Here is a 17,516-nt window from a genome sequence, read left to right as displayed (position 1 = left end):
TTATTTATGCCATTAAAATGTAGATGTTTTGAAAAAAAAATAGGAGCTTTTTATCTGGCCTATATCATAGGACAAAAGGCATAAATGATTGGAAGTGGAATTTTGTATATCAGAATTCAAGCATATAGATAAATACACATATGCATATATGAAGTCAAGGACCAAATAGAAAGGAAATTTTCCTGTGAATGTTTACAACCCTTCCTGGAGATTTCCTGGGATAGTCTGAAAACAGGCCCCACATGCTGAGGGCAAGGAGAGCCTAAAGAAAGAGACAAGCCACTCACTCCATGTTGCTAGGTGGCAATTTTAATAACAGCAAAAGGGACTTACACACAAGGCTTGTCCTGAGCTGCAGCAAGATGACTGAATTCCCACACCTGTCCTCCAAATCTTAAAAGCTTATAAAGAGGCCCTGACTGGGCTCAGTCACGTGTACTGCACAGGTGTTTCCAACACCACATCACTATCACAGTTACTCTTTCCATGATGTAACAAAAGTATCAGAAATCTGAGTCAGCATCAGTATTAGCTCAGATTCGTTTGGATTTAAAGGACAGGAAACCCAAAATTAAAATGAGGTTAAAAATATGGCAAATCTTTATGACATAAAAGCTCAGGCACATGATCTCTTGCCAGAAAAGTGCTTATGGAATTGGGACATCTAGCCTCCTCCTGTCTTGTTTGTGCCATTTCTATTTGGCTTTCATTCCCAGTTTTGGCTGGAACCATATAATCTGCATTCTAGACAACAATAGGAAAAAAGAGGGCAAAAAAAAAAAATAATCAAAAGTGGCCGATCTTTCATCAGAGTTCAATGGTGTGACAGTGACAAGCATCAAGAAAAGTTAATAGAGGCTTTATTCCGAGCACAACTAAAATTCAGAAAATCTGTTATAAAGAAAAGGGTGGAATAGCGGTTCGTACTACAATATTTCAGCATTTTTCGTGTTTTTCCTGAGATAGTAAATGATTGTGCACACATATGCACAAGATTTCACTTGGGTACTGCCATCATTCAATGGCAGGAGGCTGGAGAGGGAAGAGCTATCTTCGCATACCTCTCCCTCTGTTTTCTAAGGGGGGCAGAGGTATCCATTATCCTTTCCCAGTGCCCCCTCAGCAGACCTCCGATTGCAACTCATTTGGACTGAACGAGGTCACATGCTCATCTGTAACTGCAAGGACAGCTGGCAGAGCAAAGATCTGTCCAGAGAATGAGGGGCCTGTTTGAGCAAGACCAGTGAGAGTTAATCCTATTAGACACTGGAGTCAAAACAAAATTAGAGCTTTGTTAGTAGGCAATTTTGGAGAATAATATTCGCTAAGTAAACCACAGCTTTTGCCATTATAATCCAGTGTTTTGTGTGTCCTGTTCAACATGAAGGTGGAACTTGCGGTGCCTGGGTGGCTCAGTCAGTTAAGCATCTATCAACCTTTGGCTCAGGTCATGATCTCAGGGTCCTGCTCATGCATCTGGCTCCCTGCTCAGCAGAGTCTGCTTCTCCCTCTACCTGCCTCCTGCTTCTGCTCACTCTCTCTTTCTCCCTCTCTCTCTCTCTCTCTCTCTCTCCCTATATATATATATATATATATAAAATTACAGTGGAACTTAGGACCAGATAAGGTGAATGTTCTTCAGCTGCTTTTAAAAATTCAATGGCATATTATAGCAGCAATGTCCACAATAGCCAAACTATGGAAAGAACCTAGATGTCCATCAACAGATGAATGGATCAAGAAGATGTGGTATATATACACAATGGAATACTATGCAGCCATCAAAAGAAATGAAATCTTGCCATTTGCGACAACATGGATGGAACTAGAGCGTATCATGCTTAGCGAAATAAGTCAAGCAGAGAAAGACAACTATCCTATGATCTCCCTGATATGAGGAAGTGGTGATGCAACATGGGGGCTTAAGTGGGTACGAGAAGAATAAATGAAACAAGATGGGATTGGGAGGGAAACAAACCATAAGTGACTCTTAATCTCACAAAACAAACTGAGGGTTGCTCGGGGGAGGGGGTTTGGGAGAAGGGGGTGGGATTATGGACATTGGGGAGGGTATGTGCTTTGGTGAGTGCTGTGAAGTGTGTAAACCTGGTGATTCACAGACCTGTACCCCTGGGGATAAAAATATATGTTTATAAAAAATAAAAAATTAAAAAAATAAATAAAAAAATAAACCAGAAAGGTCGCCTAAGCAGAAAGACAAGATAATTAGAGCTGTTGTTTAAAATAATGAAGTAGTACTCTATCATGGTACTCTATCAATTACCTGTTGCTATGTACAAACCATCCCAAAATACAGTGGTTTAAAACAGCAAAAAAAAAAAAAAAAAACTCAATGGCATAATAAAGCCAAGAATAAAAATACTCAGCACACATATTCAGTTTTGGAAAGTGGTATTAGAAAATGGAAGAGAAATTTTTTTAAAAAGAAAGAAAATAATTTTTTTTTGCAGTTCCTAAATATTGCTTGAGTTAAATAAGAAATCAAACCATATTGTAAACTATTAGAATTGAACGAAACTGGGACTGTAACATGCAAAAATACTAAATGATAAGGCTGAGATTTTTTTTTTTCTTTTTTTTTTTTTAATTTTTTTTATTTTTTATAAACATATATTTTTATCCCCAGGGGTACAGGTCTGTGAATCACCAGGTTTACACACTTCACAGCACTCACCAAAGCACATACCCTCCCCAATGACCATAATCCCACCCCCTTCTCCCAAACCCCCTGCCCCCAACAACCCTCAGTTTGTTTTGTGAGATTAAGAGTCACCCTTTTAGTATTTTACTTGCCCCTTCATTTACTCTTATCTGGACAAAATGACAAGACGTAAAAATTCAACACAAAAAAAAGAACAAAAGGCTGAGATTTTTCAGAAGAAAATTAGAAGTCTTAAATGTTATGAGAAAATAAGAAAGAATGACCAATAAACATTTCATTTTGGAAGTAATAATAACAATGTATCAAATCAAATTTTAAGAAGAGATACACAAAAGTGAAAGTGAAATCTTATTTAGGGATAAAAGCCAAGAATGTTTTAGAACTAAACATCTATTAGCCTAATTTACTATATTACTAGGTCAAAAGATAAAAATATTAAATATATCTTTAGATGTTACAGGAGAATTTGAAACCATCAGTATGCATTCTTGATTTTTAAAAAACAATCTTATAACAAACTAAAAATAAGAGAAAAATACCTTTAAGAGTATTATGAATCAGGGCACCTGGGTGGTTCAGTGGGTTAAAGCCTCTGTCTTTGGCCCAGGTCATGGTCTCAGGGTCCTGGGACAGAGCCCCATTTTGGGCTCTCTGCTCCCCAGAGAGCCTGCTTCCCCTCCTCTCTCTCTGCCTGCCTCTCTGTCTACGTGTGATCTCTGTCAAATAAATAAATAAAATCTTTAAAAAAAAAAAAAGAGTATTATGAATCAATAGGAAACCCCTTAAGAGTGAACAAGTAATGCCTCAAGTCATCAATTATTTTTCACATTATTCTTCTAATAAATATAGTATGAAAATTAAAGAATTTAGTCATCTAAATGATGGAAAGTTAATAAAAATGATTATTGTTATTATCATTAATAATAAATAGAAGTATATTATAGGTTATAGTATCATCTTGGGGATGATGCTTGTTTTTCCGGGTGTCTTTCTCACAATTTCTAAGGGCATAAACTTGTACACTGCATACTCGTGCTTCCAGAGACCCTTGGGAGCACAAGAAGCAGCCAAGAACATTCTGCTAATCTGGTATTGAGTTCCATCTCAAGAACCAGAACTGTCATCCAGTACCTGGCTATAAATCTAATATTTACAACCTAAATATCTCTCGGTCTCCAGCTTTATTTTGTGCACCAAACTCAAGCTTGAAATAAAATTCTAAACACTGCAACAAACAAAGAGTTTGATTAGCACAGAGTAGTCAAATTTACGAGCAAAGTCAGAAAGATGCAAGACAAAATACACCATACTCTACACTGTGTCCTTGCTCTATACCAAAGGTCAATAATATTATGAGAAATAACCAGTTTTTATAAAGCTCATACAGAAGTATTTTATTTACAACACAAATAAATAAGAGTAAAACAAACTGTACATTGAGATGCAACACTTTTACGAAGAAATAATAAATATTTACTTTAAAACATAAAACACGATCTTGAATAGAGAGAGATCACGTTCCTAAAAAAAAAAAAAATAGTAGTGTGGAAAAGATTTCACTAATCTTCAAATCTATATAAATACAGTACAATTAAGTATTTTTTGTTTTTGTTTTGTGATTTTGCTTTAATGATTTTAATTTGCATTCACAACAACTTTTTTTTAATTTAAAAAAATTTTTTTTATAAACATATAATGTATTATTAGCCCCAGGGGTACAGGTCTGTGAATCCCCATGTTTACATACTTCACAGCACTCACCATAGCACATACCCTCCCCAGTGTCCATAACCCCACCTACAATTTTTTTATCATCCAATAAAAACTGGATTTATGGCTTTCCCTAAAATATAAGCTTTACAGAGTTCCTAAAATTTAATTGGGAGGTCCTGGATAGACTTCAATAACTGATCTGAGAAGCAACAGAAAACTTCACAAAACTGCCAATTTCAAAAGATATGCATTAACAGATCATAGTTATACAAAATGAGCCATGATTTCTATTATAACGACCATTCCTCCCCCACCCCCCACAGAACACCAAAAACCACAAATCCAACGAGTTCATATTCCATGTAATAACTTGAGATATAGCTACTGTTCACTCTATGTTGAGAAGCCATAGATCTTTTTTCAATAGTAGGTGGTAGTTCTGCTGAGCCAAGCCAACTTAGTAAGTTTAACATAATGCCAGTGGCAATCCCAAGTTAATTTTTTAAGTTGAAAAAAAAGAATGCTCCTAAAGTTAATCTGGAAAGAGTAAATATATATATTCTAAAGAAAAATCATAATGGGCTATTTGTCTTACCTGTTAAATTTAAAAGTAGTCTGAAAAGATATCATAAATGAAATGTTCAGTCACAGCACCAGATAAAGGAACAAAACGAAAAGTACAGAAACAAACTCCTAAGGAAATGTAGGATTTGATGAAGCATTGAAGGTAATGATATTTGTTCATAAAATAGTGTTGGAATAGGCAAGTATTTATTCAGGGAATAAAATCTTTTATATCTGTTCCTCATACCATAACCAAAAAAATGTATTAAAGTAATAAACACTACACATTTCAGAAATACAAACAAAACACAGGTAAATTTTTAGAGGACTGTATGCCAAATATTCTGATGGAAGTTTTTCCTAAGCGTAGATGATCAGAGACAGCAAAGAGAATATGGTGAAAAGCTATAAATTACCAGACCCTCAGACCTCTGTAAGAAACCTCAGGATTAATCCTTACAGGAGACATCTCACAACTTTTTTCCTTTCCTAGAGCATGATAATTTGAAATTTTTATCAGCCCTTTAAAATACGTAACAAATTATCTGGCAAAATGAATATTTGGTGTTAGAAGTGAGGATAACAGTCGCCCATGGTGGGGGGAATAGTGACAGGAGAGAAAGAGAAGAGGGGTGCCTGGGTGGCTCAGTGGGTTAAAGCCTCTGCCTTCAGCTCAGGTCATGATCTCAGGGTCCTGGGATCAAGCCCCATACAGGGCTCTCTGCTCAGCAGGGACCCTGCTTCCCCTCCTTCTCTCTCTGCCTGCCTCTCTGCCTGCTTGTGATCTCTGTCAAATAAATAAAATCTTTTAAAAATAATAAAAAAAAATTTAAAAAGGAGAAAAAGAGAAGAAAGAAAGAGAGAGAGAAAGGCAGGAAGGGTGGAAGAAAGGAAGGAAACTCTTCTTTAATATTTAGAAATCGTTCTTCTTTTTTCATCTTGAACCCATATTTCTGTTTTACTTCCAGCACTAAATTGCAAGCTAATATGATATCATTTTATGATTAAAGATTTTTTTTATTGCACCCCCTTCTTAATTCTGTCACAAAATATGTATATGCTCTAAAATTTTACATTTTATTATAGAAACCTTTGCTAAACCATATTTCTTTTGGATTAAGTTGTGTTACAATTGTTATTAGTACATAATTGATCTTAGTAAAAACATTACAAATCTAAAAGCAATTTTCACATGAAATTAAATATTTTTAGAATGCATATTTTAATGAGATTAATAAAGCTATTTTTAATTACTGAACTTAACCATGGATACCTATGAATTATTGCTAGAATATGACGGTTTGCAATCAATCTTACTGATACTTTTCATTTTATTATCTGAAATAATAAAGAAACATTGATATGTATGTTGATTAAAATGAAAAATGTTTAACAACGTCACCTCATTCTCTGAACTCTTAAGAATTACATGCCAAAATAAAATAGTGTATAATCAAAATTATTATTAATTATAAATCAGTTGGCAAATGGATTAGTTAATACATCTGATTTGTGGAAAGCAAAGAACATGAAACAACCTTTTTTGGCTTTTTTCCCCCCTCTTTTAAACAGGTATTAGTATCATTCCTTGTTTTGATCTGGGGGAAATTTGATGCTTAATTTTAGGTGTCAGCTTGACTCAGTTAAGGGATGCCCAGATAGCTGATAAAACATTCTGGGTATCTTTGAGGTGTTTTTCAGAAGAGATTAGCCTTTGAACTGGTAAACAGAGTAAAGATTGCCCTCAACATCCCAGGTAGGGATCATCCAATTCTGAGGACCTTCATGAATAGAACAAAAAGGCAGAGGAAGAGAAAATTTGCTCTCTTTGCTGGAGCTGAAACATAACATCTTCTGCCCTCAGGTACAGCTTTTCAGGTTCTGGGGCCATGAGACTTGGACTGGGACTTACACTACAGTTCCTTGGTTCTTGGGCCTTCAGACTCTGACTGAATTACATCACAGGCTTTCCTGGGTCTCTAGCTTGTTGATGGCAGATAGTGGGCTTCTCAGCCTCCATGATCATGTAAGCCAATGTCTATGATTAATCTTTTACATATATCTATGTATAAATTATTGACTATGCTTTTCTGGCAAACCCTGACAATACACCATTACTAAAAAAACCTGCACTGAAAACCATCCTAAAATGATGGGAACATGAGTGACTCGGACAGTTGGGAATCTGACTTGGTTTCAACCCAGATTGTGATATCAGGATCCTGACATGGAGTGCATGTTGGGCTTCATGCTCAGTATAGGGTCTGCTTAAGATTCTCTCTCCCTCTCCCCCACCCTGCAACCCCTCCTTTCTAATAAATAATGTTTTTTAAAAAATCATCATAAAATGATTAGAATTTATGCACTTGGTTAAATTCTTTAACCATGCACATTGGGTGAGTTAGGTGGGGGAATAACCAGCAAAAGACACTGACAACCAGAAACAATAACATAAACAAACCTTTTATTACATTAGGAATTGTATATCCATTTGAATCCAACACTTAATGGCGTTTTGAACTATGAAACACTAGAAGCATTCCAGTTAGAATCTGAAACATGTTATCACTAACATTTCTCAGTTTTGTAACGGAAGTTCCTGCCAGTGGAATCTCACAAAAAGAAAAAAGTGGAGAGGCATTACTACTGGAAAGAAGCAATCAAAATTATTAACATTGCAAGCTATATGATTCCTCACTTGCTGATAAATTTAAGACCGTTAAAAAAAAAAAAAGGAAGAAAGAAAGAAAAATAGACCTAATAATCAATTTCAGCTGGTTATCAAATAAAGTGATTAGCATTTGAATCAATAGACCTAGTAAAGAAGATTACTCTCACCAATCAGTTGGGCATCATCCAATTCACTGAGGACCTGAATAGCACAAAAAAGTCAGAGAAAGGGTAAATTCGTCCTCTGCTCCAGCAGGGACATCCATCTTCTCCTGACCTCATATTGGGTGCTCCTGGCCTTGGGCCTCAGTCTTGGTCTGGGACTTACACCATTGGCTCCCTGATTCTCAGACTTCAACTCTTAGAGTGGAACTATCCACCAGCTATGGCAGGCCTCCCTCTTGTTGACAACAGAATCGGAGACTTCTCAGACTCCAGTCATGTGAGTCAATTCCTTATAATAAAACTGTCTCATTTCTATTTCTCTGTACTATATTTCTCTGAACATATAGATATCCTACTAGTTGTTTCTCTGAGGAACCCTCACTAACACAGGAGGGAAACCCAAAGATGCTTTATCCAGATTTTGCAAAGGCAATTTACCGTACTTGTTATTTTTTCCCTTCGATGCATCTTGTTTAACCTGACATGCTAAGAAAGGGCTCCTTTATATTGGGTAACTTCTGTGTGCCCCTCTGAATTTATTCCCTCGTCTTTGCTCTGCTCTCTGCTCCATTGTATCACGTATTTGGTGGGCTTTCGTGCCTGCTAATTTCTCTCTGCTTCGGTTAATAGGAAGCCCTAGCAAATTATCTAAAAGAGAAAAGTGAGTGAAGTCAGGGTGTTTATTCTCCAGGATCCTTCCCTTCAAGGCTGCCCAGACTGCGTCCCTCGCCAAAGGTCAATGCTCATTTCCAAAGGGCCTTGTCTACAAGATTAACTCTCCTTCCAGGTTCCAATAAGCTCTCTCTTCTTTTGTCCCTTTGGTTAAGTGCTGGTGACAGCTTCACTGCTGCCTGTCCCTAGTTCCCATTTTATTCCCGCAGTTCCTCTGTAACTCCAGTGCTCCCCTTTAATTAGTCCCTTTGTGAATCAACGATCCTCAAAAACTCTAAATTCCATGTCATCTTTTGAGATCTTGAGTGATACAGAGTTGAAGAAATGAAGATATTTTAATTATGTTACAATTTTATTAACTTAGTATTTTAAAATGTTCTTGAACTTTAAAGAGACTTTGGTCAAGATATATTGGAACTGCAAACATTATTAAATGCGTAGAGTATTAAATTTGAAATAAGGTTATGCAATGTATATAGCCAAAATTAGTCATTTACAAAGTAAAGAACATGATAAAATAAATAATTTCCTTTGATAAACTTGTGTGGGTACATATATTATTGGCTTTTATTCATTTATTTATTTATTTGGGGCTTTTAGAATGACTAAATAAGAATCAAGAAAAAAAATCAGAAACAAATCCATTTAGTTTGTTATAATCATTACCAAATTTTCTCATTTATTTAACGAAAGAAACAATGATCTATTATTAAAACCAATAGATCTGATAGTCAGAATACAATTTAATTTTTGCAAATTAGAGGTAAAAAAAATTAAATCTTTTATAAGTGTTAATAAGATGAGAGTTGGTTGTGATTGGAGATATAGCTATTGATATGACTTAATAAAATGGGTTTTAACTTCCTTATTAAATAAGCAGAAACTACAAATCAGAAATCTCTCTCACACACACACACACACATTTTATATTAAAAGTTATACCTTGAAAAATTTGTTATACAACATCTCAGATACATTTACGTTGATTCTACAGTTTGAAAATGCTTTCATTACGAGGAAGAGTACTGAGAATAGCTTATTAAAAATTGCTTATTTATTCTTCTCGTACCCACTTAAGCCTATTGGGAGGGAGACAAACCATAAGTGACTCTTAATCTCACAAAACAAACTGAGGGTTGCTGGGGGGGGGGGGTTTGGGAGAAGGGGGTGGTATTATGGACATTGGGGAGGGTATGTGCTTTGGTGAGTGCTGTGAAGTGTGTAAACCTGGTGATTCACAGACCTGTACCACTGGGGATAAAAATACATGTCTATAAAAAATAAAAAATTATATTAAAAAAAATTGCTTATGATTAAAAACCTAGGGTCAGAGAGGATCAAAGATAGTGGTAGCATTCAGTAATTTCTTTGTATTTTCTTGGGCTCACAGAACTCTCCCTTAAGTATGATGAATTCCTTACTAATAGCCAGGGGTTGGAAGAGGTGATGTTATTAAAGGAAATTTGTCATCATACAAACCATCCCATTCTGCCATATATCAGATCCATTACATTGCATAAGAGGTCAAATGTCCCCTTGCAATGAGCATGTTTTGTATGCTTCACATACTTCATTCTTAAAAGACATATTTATGATAGAAGAAGACAGTAAGCCCTGTGGGTTTGGGGTGCATTAATTAAATCATTAAAAGTAGTCATTTTTTGGTATCAAGTTTTTATCTAAATTCTAGTTAGTTGACATGTAGTGCAACATTGGTTCAGGAGTGGAATGCAGTGATTCATCACTTACGTAGAACACCCAGTGCTCATCACAAGTACCCTCCTCAATACCCATCACCCATCTAGCCCATCCCCTGCGCACCTCTCTCCATCAACCCTCAGTTTGTTTTCTATAGCTAAGAGTCTCTTATGGTTTGCCTAAAAGTAGTCACTTTATTTGATGTCCTGAAGACTGTCAAACAATACATTTTTGTGGTTAAGTAAACTCAAAGATCTAAAGTTCATTTTCTTAAAACTATCTTACAGATTGTATTTGAAATGTGTGTAACAAAAGATTTGACCTTAACCAAATAGAGGTCTGACCTCCACCTTTAGCTATTAGTCAGTAGAAGCTGATCTCCAGACCCTTAGAATGTCCTCCCCGATAAAAGTATCTTTATTTACTTGGAGAGCTTTGGCACTAGACATCTAACAATGTCAATTATGCTAAGGACTTTGGGCCTTATGGTATTCACTCTGACCCAAGGAGCTTGAGACTAAGTGGGAAGTCAAACTTCAGTTCAGTTCAGTTCAGGTACAGGAGCTTCAGTAAAAACTGGATACTATGGCTCGCATGAGCTAACCTGGTTGGCAATATTCTGCTTATGCTATTGCATGTTGATGCCAGGTGGGTAGTGTATCCTAAAGAAAATGAAAGCTTCGTGTTTGGAGCCCTCTTTGACTCTGTCCTATCTTTCTCTTCCCATGGCTGATTTTATTTTATTATTTTATTTTATTTCATTTTATTTTAGGGGTTTTTTTTTAAAGATTTTATTTATTTATTTGACAGAGAGAGAGTACAAGCAGGGGAAGCAGGGGGAGTGGCAGAGGGAGAAGCAGGCTCCTTGCTGAGCAGGGAGCCTCATGTAGGGCTCAATCCCAGAGCTCTGGGATCATGCATGATCTGAGACGAAGGCAGTTGCTTAACTGACTGAACCACCTGGGGGCCCCACTTTGGCTGACTTTACTCTATATTCTTTATCTGGAATAACTGTGTATATAGCTTTCAGTAAGTTCTATGGGCCCTTCTAGTAGTTTAGTAAACCTAAGTGTGGTTTTAAGGAACCCCAAACTTGTATTGAGTAAGGACAGTCTTGTGGACTATGCTTCCTAGCTTCACAGGAAATATTTCACATATTCCCCCCTTACAAGTACTGCCTTTAATGACATTGTACTATAGGACTTTCAATGCATGGAAATTCATGGCTAACATAGATCCTTAACATGATGTTAAAAAAGTAATAATGAGGAGTCCCTGGGTGGGTCAGTGAGTTAAGTGTTCAACTCTTGATTTCAGCTCAGGTCCTGGTCTCAGGGTTATGAGATTAAGCCCCCTGTGGGTGCTCCGTGCTGGGTGTGGAGCCTGCTTAAGATTCTCTCTCTCTCCCAGCCTCTACCCCTTTCTCCCTCTCTCTATACATACATACATACATACATACATACATACATACTGTATTGAGCTGTCCAGCTACCAAGAGATCATAGGAGGTAAAAGGATTCTCTTAGAGTGTTGTTCCCAAAGGTACCAGTTCCTGGAGTAAAGAGGAAACACTGGGTCAGAGAGGATCCTGCTGGCAACTACAGCTATAACTTGTGCTGCTGGTATTTATGACAAGCTAGAGAGACATGGTAGACTGGAGGAGCCTGCTGACGTCCATCATCCCAAAGTGTAAAACAATGAACATCTGGGGAAAAGGCTAAAGGTAGATCTGCGCTATGAAATATTGCTTCACAGTGGAAAGCTTGACCCTCCAGTAAGCCTGGGCTTGGAAGAATTGTAGAAAATCACCAAAACTTGAGATTGTAGCCTAACATTTAAATTTTTAATAGAAGATGTGGTCTTTTAAAAGAGCCCTTTAGTGCTATTTTCTAATTGGATTTCATATAAAATTAGAAATGCATTCATCTGGAAAATAATTTCCTCCTAAGAATTACAAAGCACTTCACACCTTATAATTAAGCCAAAGTTTAAAATTTATATATATACACCTATATGAGTATACAGATGTTTAAAATAATTCTAATAAACTAGTAATAATATTTAAGTAACAATATGAGCTGCAATTTACATTTGGCAGAGAACCTTAAAAGTCTAGGAAAGTCAATATAAGTTTAACTTAAAAAAAAAACAAAAGTGAACTAAGTTCCCTTTGAATTACCTCACTTGTGTGACAGAATGTAAACATGTAAAGTAGTCTTTTGTGGATCCTATTTGACTGTTTCTGCAATGATTGGTTTTTAGTAAGAACCAATTTACTTTGGGCTTTACGGGGGAATCAAAATGCTATGTCAACAATAAAAGATAGGGCTTTACCATTGTAAGAGAAGTTAAGGAAATAATGGGAGAAATACTTATTAAAGTATGTAAATTTTAAAAATGTAATATTAACTCGGGCAATGCATATTTAATCAGTTCATTGTTTTTGTTGTTTTGTTTTAAAGATTTTATTTATTTGAGAGAGAGAGTGAGAAAGTGAGCACAAGCAGGGGGGAGCAGCAGAGGGAGAGGGAGAAGCAGGCTCCCTGCTTAGCAGAGAGCCTGACATGGGGCTTCAGTGCCAGTCTTTGGGATCATGACCTGAGCCAAAGGCAGATGCTTAATCAACTGAGCTGCCCAGGAGCCCCTAACAAGTTCATTGTTTAAAAATCCTGTGACAGGGGCACCTGGGTAGCTCAGGGGGTTAAAGCCTCTGCCCTTGGCTCAGGACATGATCTCAGGGTCCTGGGATTGAGCCCTGCATCAGGCTTTCTGCTCCGCAGGGAGCCTGCCTCCCCCTCTCTCTCTGCCTGCCTCTCTGCCTACTTGTGATTTCTCTCTCTGTCAAATATATAAATAAAATCTTTTAAAATGGTGATGCAACATGGAGGCTTAAGTGGGTAGAAGAATAAATGAAACAAGATGGGATTGGGAGGGAGACAAACCATAAGTGACTCTTAATCTCACAAAACAAACTGAGGGTTGCCGGGGGGAGGGGGTTTGGGAGAAGGGGGTGGGATTATGGACATTGGGGAGGGTATGTGATTTGGTGAGTGCTGTGAAGTGTGTAAACCTGGTGATTCACAGACCTGTACCCCTGGGGATAAAAATATATGTTTATAAAAAATAAAAAATAAAAAAAATAAAAAAAAAAATAAAAATAAAAATAAAAATCCTGTGACAATGTATTTCTGAGTATTATTTCTATATAGTAAGGTATATTTGTGCCCAGTGTGCCTAATAAAATGCAAAAGTACAGAAGCATACAGATGAAAGTCATCTATCAACTTATTACCCAAGAATCCCCAGTACCTTGACTGAGTGGGGAAAAAAAAAATTAGGCACTGAACATAGTACTCAAGGAACCATAAGGAGACAAAGAATTGAGAATACATTGGGAACATTCAGCAATAATTGATCTCTGATTGTAAGTGCATTCTATGGGCTACACACACGCACAGAGTTTATAATGACATCTGATCAAACTGGTAAATTATATGAAGTACTATTTAGTGGCACAATCTGACTCTCCCACTCTCCAGTGGCAGGAAGAAGGCTGAGGAATTTGCATTTGCAATTTTGGGAGCTTTCAGGGAAAATGATCTTTGTCTTTTGATAAAATTAAAAACTGTATAAATTTCTACGATGCGAGGGATTACAGCTATCTTTCTTGGACTTCTGGAAGTTGACGTTTTAATTGCAAGGTCATAACCAGGCATAATAGATGTTTCTGAATGGGTGTAGTAGATTTTTGCAATGTTCTCATACGTAGAGATGTAAGGCCCTGAATGACAGCAGAATGACAAAGGTGGCTCAGGAATAGCTCACCAAAAACCTTCAAGACGAGCAGCTAGTGAAGAAATGTGATCCAATATCTCCACTGGGCTCTTAAATCATTGCATTTCGGCAGGAGATTGGGGAGAGAGGGAAAGAAGAAAAGAACAATAACACAAAGACCAGAAATAATGAAGCTATAGCCATTTTAAGTGATTTTAAATAACTCCCTTTTATCAAATTTTACCTGTGTATGCAAGGCAGTGTTGTCTGACATAACAGTTGAGAAGTAACATTTATTACTGATAGCCATTCAGGCTCTTTCCAAGGGAGGCAAATCTAAGCACTTCTCCAATGCAGCCTTATCTCTCTGAGGCAGCGGCCCTGGGAACACAGGCGCTCTGTCTGTGTTACAGACTCTGATCTTAGCAGCTGAGCAACAGCAGGTGAGAGACTCCTAACCTCTGGGGAGCTGGAGCAATCAGACAGCAAAGAAATAAATACTCGGCACAAATAACTCATTGCATCATCACTGTTTACCTATCTAAAGCTCTTTGGAAATTATGCATTATCAGTTTCAAATCATACACCTTAAGCTGCCTGATGTGTGAGGCTGTTGTGTTTGGCCAGAAGCCTGAATTTCAATGGGCTTGAGATTCTCAGTGTTTTATGAATATTGTGCCTTTGATGCTTGTTTCATTTCATTATGATGGACAATGCTCACGTTATTTAATGCATTTTACAAAATTGGCCCTGTGCGAGGAAGTGTGATGTTTGAGTGAATATTTTTGTAAAAGTAAAAGGAAGAACTGAAAAAGAATTTTGGTTTTAAATTGCATATTATTATTTGTTCAGTTGTTGTTGCCTTAATGAGCTGTTTTGTTTTTGTCTTTGCTTTTTACCTATTATTTGTTCTGTTTGTTGAAAAGAGGAGCAGGTGGTTTTTCTTCACACTTAAGTAGCCTGATAAAGCATCCAAGCTGGAACAGGGAGGGAATATAGAATCCCTTGGGACTGAGCAGTAGGTCTGTATAATTATTTCAGGTACTCATTTTACTGATGTTTGTGACATATATTGAATATTTTTAAAGGGATACAGATTACTATGTGCGACATAAAAATTCTGCTTTCTAGGTCATGAAATATTGATGAATTGGGAGAGAATAATTGTTAACTATGAGCTGGTGATGGTGAGTAAAGGATTTTTTAGTAGGTGAGGACTGGTGTGTCAAGCCCTTCCCCAGCTGAATGTACATATCTCACTGGCTTCCCTCCCCACACTAGCTCTGTGTACTTGGGCAAGTTCCATAATCTTTATGTTATCTCTCAGTTTCCTCATACAAAAAAATATGTAAAAGGAGATTAAGCAGGACTTTTGTGAGGAGTAAATGAGATAACCCCTGTTAACAGCCTAGAATCATACCTGGAACAAGGGGAGTGCTTAAAAAATGCTAGCCATTATCTCTGCCCAAAGTCCCTTCAGCAAGTCACCAGGTAAAAAACTGACTTAGCTAAATTATAAATCCAGTCATTCTAATTCTTGGGATTTGGTCACTGGAAAAATGTTCATTTTGTTCGCTTAAGTCTTTTTTGTTATGCTGTTCATAAAATGTGGGGATAATACCTAGCATTCTATGTTCCTTCTAGTTTTCAATGACAGTTGTTCAGGTTTTAGGGAGTATAACATGACGTTCATGAGGGAATAAATTTTGTGTTCAAACTGGGAAACATTTGGCATATGAAGAGATTTTTGAAGTCTTTTGTAGTATTGGCACACATTGCCTATTTTGGATTTAATTAAAACTTCAAAAATGTAATTTTCTTAGAAGTAGTCTCCTTAATGTCCACTCCAAATACATTATTTTTATAAATAAAGCACTTGGCTTTGTAGGGTAGCCGAATATGCCACCCCAGAGTACACCACACTGGCATAAGCCTTATTTTGAGCACAAGGCAATGGAGAGGAAGTACATACAAGTGAAGCTCTCTGCTCTCCCACTATATGCCCAAAGGCAGGACATAAGCTTGCAAAGGTGCCCTCCATTCCTCTCTCTCGCAGGAAAGACAGAATTATCAGAGGCAACTCTATCATTTCTGAAGAAACGAATTAACCAGAAGTTATTTATTTATTTATTTAGCCTTTCCTTCCTTTCTTCCTCTCTTCTTCCCTCTTTCTTCCTTTTCTTCTTTCTAATCTCTAGGCCCAAAGCTGCATGCTCTCCTGGCGGAGTCAGCCCCACACCCCTGGTAGAGACAACTCTCTCTCCTTATCCACCTGAAGGCTGCACCAGAGGAATCTCCATCACAAATCTTCCTAAAATGAGCCTTTACCTAGCACTGGTTTTCCTTATACATTTGCCTTCTCACAATTTGAATCCCTAGAAACTTAAAGTCCTTTTCTTTTGTCTTCTCCCTTCTCTAAAAATGTATTATTCTTTTGTTAAAATGCTGTGGAGGCCCAGTTCTCCATCCCTTAGAGTGACTCAACTCTGGCTGTTCTCACGTGTAAGCAGGATGCACACACTAATACACTTGTGTTTGTTTTTCACTTGTTAATCAGTTTCTGAGACCCTCACCAGAGATCCTAACCGGGTAGAAGGGAGAAGAACGGTTTCCTCCTCTACAGCCTTCTGGGAAAAGCCATTGTGTGTTTTTAGTTTGTTATATTCTCAAATTAACTTTATGCAGAGTTCAAGAGAAGGTAGCTGTTACAAAATTTTAAGATGCTATAGAAATTTATTAAAGGTTTAACTGTTCACCTACTGGCTGATACTCCAGATTTAATATTTAGTGTTTTAGTTTTGCTAGCAAATGTTTATAAAATAGAGACTCTTTGATGTTTATAAAATAGAGACTCTTTCTGTACAGAATATGTAAAACCCACTTAGCTGATATTGACTATTTATATGTCAGAGTGAATGAGTGCATTCCACGAATTTCCTCAATATTTAAAGATGTTAAAAGGGAAAAGTACCATGAAAATATGAGTATCCATGGGTGGGAAAGGGGCATAATTAGGAAGTAAAGTGAAATAAATACGAATCTGAAGTACTATAAAACATCTTAGCCTAGTTCATAATCCCCTCGTGTTAGCCCTTTTGTACTTAGAAGTTTGGGGAAAGGAGACCCCAGTGGCTACTGCCTAGTGACAGTGCGGGGAGGGAATGAAGTCTCATCAATTTCAGTCATTGTGGTTTAAAGAACAGATCATGGAGGTAGACCAGGACTGGGAAAACCCAGGGACAAGAAGAATTTAACTCTTTGTTTGTGTCATGCTGAGACATACCTGTGCTTGACAGGCAAAAGAAAAAATGTGCTCCCTGATACGCGCTTATCCAAAATAGTACCAGATCCCACTTGTTAAACCAGCAAGAAAAAGTAAATGAAAGCTCTACAATTTAAAAAAAAAAAATTATAATTAGATACAAAGCCCTACATTGCCCAGTGTGGTTCTGTGCTATTGTCAACCCTCATTAGCCCACCTCAGATCATGTGACAGATCTGCAGCTCTGGTTGGAACCGGGGGCTCATTAGAAACCACTATTTCTCCTCCACAACACAGGGTGCTGAAACAAGCAAT

This window comes from Mustela nigripes, chromosome 13 (assembly GCF_022355385.1).
Source record: "Mustela nigripes isolate SB6536 chromosome 13, MUSNIG.SB6536, whole genome shotgun sequence".
Taxonomy (NCBI): Eukaryota; Metazoa; Chordata; class Mammalia; order Carnivora; family Mustelidae; genus Mustela; species Mustela nigripes.
The sequence above is the reverse complement of the archived record's forward strand: the minus strand, read 5'-3'. Positions refer to the sequence as shown.